Source organism: Apium graveolens, chromosome 3 (genome assembly GCF_009905375.1).
Source record: "Apium graveolens cultivar Ventura chromosome 3, ASM990537v1, whole genome shotgun sequence".
Lineage (NCBI taxonomy): Eukaryota > Viridiplantae > Streptophyta > Magnoliopsida > Apiales > Apiaceae > Apium > Apium graveolens.
The window spans coordinates 237,262,961-237,272,645 of record NC_133649.1 but is presented as its reverse complement, the minus strand read 5'-3'; the positions used below and the strand labels follow the sequence as shown (position 1 = coordinate 237,272,645).

General features: G+C 35.6%; 1 non-coding gene across 1 annotated transcript; it reads right to left on the bottom strand.

The window, feature by feature from the left end:
* Nucleotides 1-5,292: 5,292 nt before the first annotated feature.
* On the bottom strand, nucleotides 5,293-5,399 carry LOC141715748 (small nucleolar RNA R71). Its single transcript, XR_012572499.1, has one exon. It is a non-coding gene; the product is annotated as a small nucleolar RNA R71 (small nucleolar RNA).
* Nucleotides 5,400-9,685: the final 4,286 nt, after the last annotated feature.

The window sequence follows — 9,685 nt, the reverse complement described above, 5'->3', positions numbered from 1 at the left end:
TGAATTACACGCATAGGGGGGGGGGTGAATGTGTTTTTGGTATTTTTGTGATTTTCTTGATGTACTATGGTTTGAATAAAGTAAATGTAATCTTGTAGTGATATGTGTTAATACTGAAATTTAAACAATCAATAAAAGTGAACACAGATCTTTCAAAACTCACTTAATTTTATATTAAAATTAAGAATGTTTTGCTACAAAATTTCTAGGCTCTTTGATTATAAAGAGCTTAGCTTCTTCTTGAGAGAAATACAAGATTTTCTTATCTAAATTGTTATAACTAACAAAGGACCAGTGTTGAATTTATATTTCAGTTAACTACTGGTTTACGCAGTGTATAATAAGACATGCTATTCACTTTAGTAAGCTGTCACTAATCATTTCCATTTTGGGAAAAGTATATCTTCCATTTCTGGCCTACCATATCTTTACGCACTGTGTTAACTTTGATCTTCATTTGTCAGTTAATCTTTACCATTGATCTTGCACATCCTTCAAGTTGCTTTTTATAGACTTGTCAATCCAGCTGGTTGGATTGTTTATTGATTGTAAATCTTGGATATTGAACTGGTCTGTAATTTGTACTTTGAGATTTTACCTCGAGATCTCCAGTCAGGCATATAGAGAACTTGACATCTCGATAAGTATATTAACTTATCGAGATCTCTAATTCTCCATAAAAGATTTGACTTGTAGAGGTCTCTGAGTTCTCTATAAGAGAATTTAGCTTGTCAAGATCTCTCCACTTCATGTCTTCACTTTGGCTTGTAGAAAACTCTAAGTTCTCTAGTGACTAATTGACTTGTCGACAACTCAGAGTTCTCAAGTGATAATTGGCTTGTCGATAACCCAGAGTTCTCTAGTGATATTTGATTTGTCGATAACTCTAAGTTCTCTAGTGAAGAAATGACTTGTCAATATCTCCAATCTTCATGTCTTCAATTGGCTTGTCAATATCTCTGAGTTCTCTAGTAGCTTTCCTGACTTCTCGATAAGTCATTTGGAGTTCTCGAATGACTTTTCTATAACACTAAATCTGTGACTTGTAGAGATCTTGACTTAGAATGTTTTTATCAAAACAGATTTATCCAACTCCAAGCTTCCTCATAATTCTTCTGAGGCATGATCTTCTTGATTTTCTTCTACATAGAATTTTTAGGCTTGATACTGTTTAAACAAAAAGACTTCAGTCTGCTCTTTTTTGAGATTTTTACAGACTTTAGATGTTACAATACAAAATACAAACTAAGATATAGTCTTGTTAAAGCATATACATGTCTTGCACAATATAAATAGAAAGATATGAGTCAAAAAAGCAACAATTATGCCTATATTATAGATGCCCCCAGAAAATAGTGTTGAATATGTGGCTCAACAAATCACCTAACTCATCTTTGCAAAAAGATTGTTAGTAAGCCAAAATATGGGGCATGCAAGTACAATAAAGCTAAAGAAAATGATCCCTACTCTTTCTGTGATAAATTTGATTACATTCAATGCAACATGAAAGTTATGACTAGCTGTCATAAGTTAAGAAGTGATCTAAAAGAAGTTAATTTTAGACATGTGATAAAAAATGAGAATGTTAATCAAATCAAGAAAGCTGTCTCTTTTGATTGTTCAAGTTCTACTCCTCTTAACTCTGCCAAAAAGAAGAATGTGCCCAACACTGCTTGGGTAGCTAAATATTTAAACCGCATTGCATGCAGGGCAAGAAGAATAAATTCATGTAGATCATTGAAAATGGATGCTCCAGGCACATGACAGGTGATAAAACCCTGCTATCACAGTTTAAGGATGTTATTACGTAACAATCTATCAACAAATTAGAGAAGGGGGAGGTTGAATGGAATTATGGTCACTTTCTGAAATTTTGAAAACTTCTTACTAAATATAACTGTGCTTGAATATGCTTGAGTGCGGATTAACAATAATAGTATTTAAGAACACAAAGTAAATGAACAGATGTTTAAAAACTTTATGGTGGATTGATCTTTCCACCAGAGATATATATATATATATGTGAAGAAATCTCTGTGATGCAAATAACACACAGCTGCTTACAAGTGTTTACAATTTAGAACTCTAGAGACTAAGAATATAGCTTTCCTTGCTCTATTGTTCTATATCAAATGTAATGATTAATTCTTGATTTCTAAACACTTGCTACTCTTGGTTTATATATTAACAAGTCACATATGAAAATAAGACAAATTGTAAAACCTATCAGCTAGGTCCAATCACATGTTTCTTCATTTCTCTATCCAATACAATCCAGTTAGATACAACATCTTTGAACGTCCCTTTTTTGCATGGAAATGGAAATGCTTCATTTTCTTCTTTATCCTGACTATAGGCTGCCATATTCCTTTTGTATACAATCAACCCATGTGACTGTCAAGTCACTATCAAGTCACTTTCAACTACTGTTTAGATTGATTATCCGTTGAGGCTTCGTATCTGTTATCTAATGAAACTTGACTAACTCATCCATTTAAACTTGATTAGCTCATCCGTTAAAACTTGACTAGCACATCCGTTGAAGCTTTGTAGAATAACAGTTGAAGTTATTTCCATAGCATTTGATATTCTTTCACTTATATAAAATTACAAGACATCTGTTATATACAATTAGCTCACCTATTTTGTATATCTTGCTAGTAGTCAACATGACTTAGAAATAACTAAAACTCCTAAATCCCCCAGCTAAACTAGTATACAAAATGTGTTACAAACTTATTCAAATAAGCTACTCTTTCAACGGATAAATAAAGTGATCATCCGTTGAAAGCTACAAAATCATTTAACTTATCTACTTAAAGTGTTTTTGGTAAGTTATCATCAAGCCTACGACATATTCCTTACAATCTCCCCCAATTTATGTCTAATAGAATTATAGACATAAATTTAGGTTAACTTAATGATAACAAAATACTCAACTAAAATTAATACAGTTAATAGTAGATAAATTGCACAATGCTTCAATTAAAAATGTAATCACGAAGTTAAGGAATGTTTACATGTTATTTTTATGATGCTCCTCTAGACTGAGCTGATTATATCCTTTTCCTTGAATCCCTTGTCTTCTTTCTCAACCTCTTATCATTCTCCTCAATCTGGTTCTGAAGTTGTATAAAGAATTCAACTTCATTTTCATTGTTGATATTCAGCATCTCCTGCATTTCCTTGAGTGTATCATTCCTTGATATTTGCACTTGGTCTTCAAGTCTGAAAAAATCTCCTAACAAACTTTTCGTGTCTAAACTCCATCATCCAGTGGGGTCTCAAATGCACTCTATCACCAGTGTATTGGATAGTCAAAACTCTAGGTAGTGCTTTTGGATCTCTCCAGCATTGTCTTATTTGGATTATTGATAAGTGGATTTTATATCTACTTGGAACGCTTTATTACAGGCTTAAGTTGGTGTTTTGGACTCAAGTTATTGGTATGTTTGATGTGTTTTTATGTTTTTGTATTGCATGCATTAGTTGGATGAAGAAAGAAGCCTTTCAATAAAATATGCTGAAAAGAGGTCAGATTCTGAAGTCAATACCATTCTCAAGTTGTAGTGAATCCTGTTATCTTCGCGTGGGCAGTTGAATCGCCTAATTCTGACAAGCAGAACTCAAGATACGGCCAAAAGAAGAATTGTCTGAAAATCACCAGAAAGCTGGCGCGGGCGCGCCAGCGCCCCAAAAATCAGTAAACCGGCGCGCCTGCTCGGATTTGGGGCGTCCGCGCCGCCCTTTTTACCCCAGAATCCTGATTTTAGTAGAAATTGGAGATTTTGAGGGTCCAGGTCCACTAGGGGCTTATATAAACCAATAAAAAGATGTTTTTAAGAAAAAGGAGCCAAGGAAGAGCAATACGAAGACCTAGAGAGCATAAGACGGCTATGGAGAAGAATACTTTTGTATTTTTCAATATAGTTGATACTTTTGATACTTGTTTTCTATTCGTCTTAAACCCTAGTACTCTTATATTGTTTGTTATCATGTTTTCATTGGAACCCATTGTGACGATGAGTTCGATTATGAACTAATCCTTTTCATGGGGTTCTAACGGATTTATCTACGGATTTTAATAGTTAATTGTTTTATAATCTTTAGTGTGTGGTGATTTATGATTTCCTAGTTTGGTTGTGCTTATCCGTCTTTGATGCGTAGCTAACATCTAACATTGTTTGTTAATTTCTATTGAAATGATAATGAATACAGAGGTTTAGAACTTGCTATGCTAGCATAGGTTTATGTATGATTTGACATGCATAATTTGTGGGTAATTTAACCATCTTATTCACCCTATGTAATCACTATAGATAACTTGCCCTTCAACAGTTATGTTTTCAATCTTTATAGACATATAGGGACTAGCATAATTGGTGTCTATTCAACTTCTATCTTAATTGTGGATGTTTGATAGTTGGGTATACGTACAATGAAAGTTGGCATATACTAATTTCGTGTTATCTGATTAGTTGTCATCACCATCACACGCTAAGGTTAAATACATATACTTTGAATGAAGTATTTAATGAAGTTAGAATCCCATATTTATTCTCATATAAGTAATTCACTCATAATTATCTTAGTTAATGTTATTTAGTATAATCTCTTAGTTAAATGAAACTCAATTGTTATTTGTCATAGCATTGAAAGATAACCTTATATTGTTGCATAAGTGCATAATCTAAAATTAACTCGTAATTATCTTATACTACTTGTGATCGCCTATGCTTGCGTGTATTTTCGCGTTAGAATTACATCGAACAAGTTTTTCACTCGATATTAAATTTAGTTTATGTGCTTGTCATCAGTGGCTGTTAAAGTTCACTGACACAAATTATTTTCTTACAAGGTTTACTTTAGTCGTGTGTTTCAGGTACTCTTGTTTTTATTGCAATGGGAGAACCAGCAGCAAATACGAAAGCTTTGATGGATTATTCTCAACCAATGATTAATGACATTGTGTCTAGCATTGTCAGACCATCCATTGCTGCTAATACCTTTGAAATCAAGTCTAGCACGATTCAAATGATACAGAATTCAGTTCAGTTTGGGGGTTCTCCAATGGAAGATCCAAAAATGCACATCAGGGATTTTATAGAGATCTGCGACACCTTCAGGTTCAATGGTGTGCCTGAGGATGCGGTGAAACTGAGACTGTTCCCATTCTCTCAAAGGGACAAGGCTAAGAGCTGTTTACACTCTCTACAAGCTGGTTCAATTGCTACTTCGTAAGATCTTGCTCAAAAGTTTCTCACTAAATTCTTCCTTATGGCAAAAACAGCTGCAATCAAGAATGCTCTTACTCAGTTTGCGGAACAATCAGGGGAATCGCTAGGTGAAGCTTGGGAGCGGTATAAGGAGATGCTTAGGAAGTGTCCTCATCATGGAATGCCTGATTGGATGATCATCAATTGCTTCTATAACGGTTTGGGAGCGCAGTCCAGGCCCATGCTCGATGTAGCATCAGGTGGAGCCCTATAGGCTAAGAGCTGTAATGAAGCTTATGAGCTAATTGAACTGATGGCTTTTAATGAATATCAGTATCTGTTAGGTCACACACACACACACTGTAGAGGGGGTGAATATAGTGTATAGTACACTCAAATCGAACTTAAAGAACTTAAATAACAGAAAACAAACTTTATTGAAACAATAAACTCTGTTACAGTATGGAACTGTTACCTCTCAGTGATGAACAAATATCACGAGAGCTGCTAGGGTTATATAGAATAATAACTTCGATAATGATAACACTTCTAGTGTAAACCCTATGTCTGTGTTTATATACTACACAGTTACAAGATAATCACTAATTGATATGGAATATAATTCTGCTTCCTAAAATATATCAATCAGATATCTTCTATTCCAAGTATTCCATTCTTCACGGAATTCCTTCTTCATGCATATCTCTTCTTATGTTTATCTCGATCTTCTTTCCTTTAATCAGCTACTGTCCTTATCTGATTGTCCTTCAACACTTAAGTTCTGATATCTATCTTCTGATGATTATCTCCTGATAATATAAGTACTGATATCCTTAAGTCCTGACTTCCATTATAAGTACTGATCAACAGTTAAGTACTAATCTATCCTGTTCACACAAGATCTGAAAGCTAAACATAAAACATATTAGCCATGACATTATCAAATATATCTAACAATCTCCCCCAACTTGTAAATTAACAAAATATACAAGTTAAACAGATATTTGATGATGTCAAAAACATTAAGTACAAATGCATGAGAAATAGACTAGATAACTACAACTTACAGTCCTTAAAGTTTTACCAATTTCAACTTCTGATAACAACTTCAATCTGTATAAATATCAGAATTTAAGCAGTTGTAGATCTTCGACATGGCTTCATCATCTTCTGATCTCTCTGATGTCAGGAGTTGTTCTGAGATAGTTCTTCAACAAACATTTCTCAACATATCTTAGTTCATCAATCATTCTCCTTTTAACACCTTTAAGCTCTGCAGTATCTTCACCAGTTTGAAAAATTGCAGCTCTGAGATCATTAATCTTTGCTTTCCTTAACTCCTGATCTAGTCTTATGACATAAGCTTTGTCAGATTCAAGATTGAATTCAAGTCCCTTAATACCAAGATACGTTCTGATCTGTGCAGTATTAGGCTTCAAATCAACAATATCACCATTGTGATCTCTGTACTTTGGAACATATCTGCTGTCAGACTTAACAGAATAAAGCCTTTTCTGTCTCTGAATCTGTTCTTTTAAGTAGTTTACACCAGTCTCTGTTATTCTGTCATCCACTTGAAGTAAGAAAAGTACATGCTCCAATTCTTCAAAATACTTCAAAGGAATGTCATTTTGTCTTATATGATAAACCCTACCATCTGTCATGAAATACAACATGATGTATTCTTTCAAGTAGGTATGGTAAACCATCTGTACAGATTCCAGTTGATTCAATCTCTCAGGAGTTGCTCCAATACCTGGTTCACTCAAGGAAGTTGGATCATCGGTAGTGTTGTGTACTCTTCTTTCATCAGCACTTCCCAATCCAGTTTTATCTCTAGCTTCCTTTCCAGTAACTACTCTTGCTTCAAAACCACTTGGTGTAGTCTTCACAGATTGAGTCTATTTTGCTTTAGTGAATCCTGGTAGGAGTGTTTTAGATCTGTTTTCTGATATCAAGTTAACTTAAGCACTGTCAGAGGTTACTTGCTTCTTCTGAATATCAGAACTTACAATTTCTTGACTCTGAACAACTTGAGCCATGTCAGAGGTTGTTTTAAGAACTTTTCTTGAAGTCAGAGCAAGATCATCTTTTCCATCTGTAATTTCTTCTTCCTCAGGAGGTACATAAGGCTTGATAGGTTCACCAACCTTTTCTTTACCCTTGGATCTTGGATCTATCTGTGGTTGTGATCTAGCCAAAATTTCTTCAGTATGTATCCTTTCTTTGATCACAATGCCTTTAGGTTTTGGAAGTAACTTTTTACCAAAAGCTTCAGATTTAGATGTGACTTTCTCTGATTTAAGTCTGGCTTCTTCTTCCTTTAAACTTTCCAAGTCCATCCCTGGATTTTCTTGAAGAAATAACTGTCTTGACATTTCCTCATCAAGATCTAGAAGTTCATCAGAACTTATCCTTTTACCAGCAGCAGAACTTATTCTTTTCCCAGTATCAGAACTTGTTCTGTGACTAGCTTGTCTTGATGTAAACCTTCTACCTTGACTATGACCTCTACCCATTCCAGAGTTTCCTTGGTCATCTTTTCCATCATCCTTTCCTTGCAGTGTCTTGTTGGTTTTGCATTTGGACTAATTACCTTCTCCCCCTTTTTGGCATCAGCAGGTAATAAAAGAGAGATAAGTAGTTCCACTGAGGTCTGGATTTCAGTAAGTTGCGATTGCTGAGAAGCTTGATTTGTCAGAATTTGATCAATCTGAGCTTGTTGCTTCTCTTGAGTTTTCTCAATATAAGCAACCCTGTCAATGGTAGGTTGGAAGAACTTTTTCTTATCAATTTTCCAAACTTGTTCCTGTTTGATAAAGTTCTCCTGAATCTTGTGTAGCTCTGCATGAGTGTTGGAATGAAGACCTTGTAGATGTTTAGTACTCAATGCAGTGACTCTAAGCTGGGTTTTAAAATCATCAGAATGTAACATTTCATCAGCTTTAGTCAAGTGCTCAGCAAGATGTAAAGCATTTGGAACACATGAAACTGAGTTCCATTCCTTAGTCCACTCCTGACCTGCAGGAGTTTCACTCCAAGGTACTGGTGCATCCCTGATAACAAACTCCTTTAACAGTTCAGACTTAGGAATAGTCAGTGGAGGAGTATGTCCTGAAGGACCTGCTTCATCAGCATCTACAGTTGTAGCAGCCTCACCAGTATCTCCAACATTTGCAGCATCAGAACTTAGAGAATCAGTATCTTCTGATAAGACAACAGTGTGAGTAGCAATTGAGGCTTCAGCATCCTCTAATTGCTGATCTGATACTAAGTTCTGATCAACAGCCATATCCTGATGCTCACCTAAAATCTAATCATCAGCATCTTGATGCAGAGAAGGTGTTGGTGATAACTCAGGAGTTTGAACAGCATCAGTAACAGGTGTTGTGGAAGGATTATTTGATGTTGGAGCTTCTAAGAAAAGTATTTCAGGCACAACCAGGTTCTGAATATCAATTTCAGCACTTGTTCCTGGATCAACAAGAGACACAGAAGGTGAATTAGCCTTGTCAGATACAGCTTCCTGAGATGGAGTTGATGGAGAAGAAGTGACTGGAGCAAATTCCTTATCTTGTGAGATCAGAGATTCCCGATCCCCTTCCTTAGCTGCTTCCTCCTCATCATCTGAAACTGGCCTTTGTGCCCTCTGTTTCTTGTACTTCTTTGTTGATTTGGATTCCTTGGGAGTTGCAGGAACTGTCATACGTCTAAGCCTCTTGAGAAGCCTAGAACCCCCAATTGCAGAATCCTTCTGAGAAGTTGCCTTCTCAGCTTCATCTACCACAGGTTCTGAAGAAGGAATCTGATCCTCAGAATCTGATTCATCTCTCAAAGTAATTCTCCTCCTCTTTTGAGGTGTTTGAGGAACAGTCTTTGTTCTCTTTGGCTTAGAGGATGTAGGCTTCACAGTAGGTGCTGAAGAAGAAGGTTGAGCAGTCTGTGAAGTGGAGAGATAGGATTTGAGATAAATTCTGAGGGTAGGTTGAGTAGAATGAGAGGTAGGTACTGAGGTTGATGGATTTTGGGTGGTTGGAGGTGGTTGAACATCAGAGTAAACAGATCTATAGGTATCAGGATCAGCATTTACCAGGATCTATTTTACAGACGTAGGAATCTGTAATGGTCTAACCATTTTCTTCTTAGTATCAGCATTTACCAGATCATTAAAGTACCTTTTTGCAACCTTAAAAGGTGGGGTTTGGGTGCTGACTAACTGAGGTTCATCAGTACAATAAGTGTAAATAAGTTGACAGAATCTAGCAAAATAAACAACATCTCGATCCTCTGTCATCCTATCCCCAATAAAACCAATTAAAGCAGTTGCAAAATCAAAATAAGTTTGATTGATAATTGCATACCCGATGTGCTGACTCATAATGGGAATAGCATCAAAATTCGAACATTTATTTCCAAAAGCTTTGGTGATGCAATCAAAGAAGAAACTCCATTCTCTTCTGATATTAGCC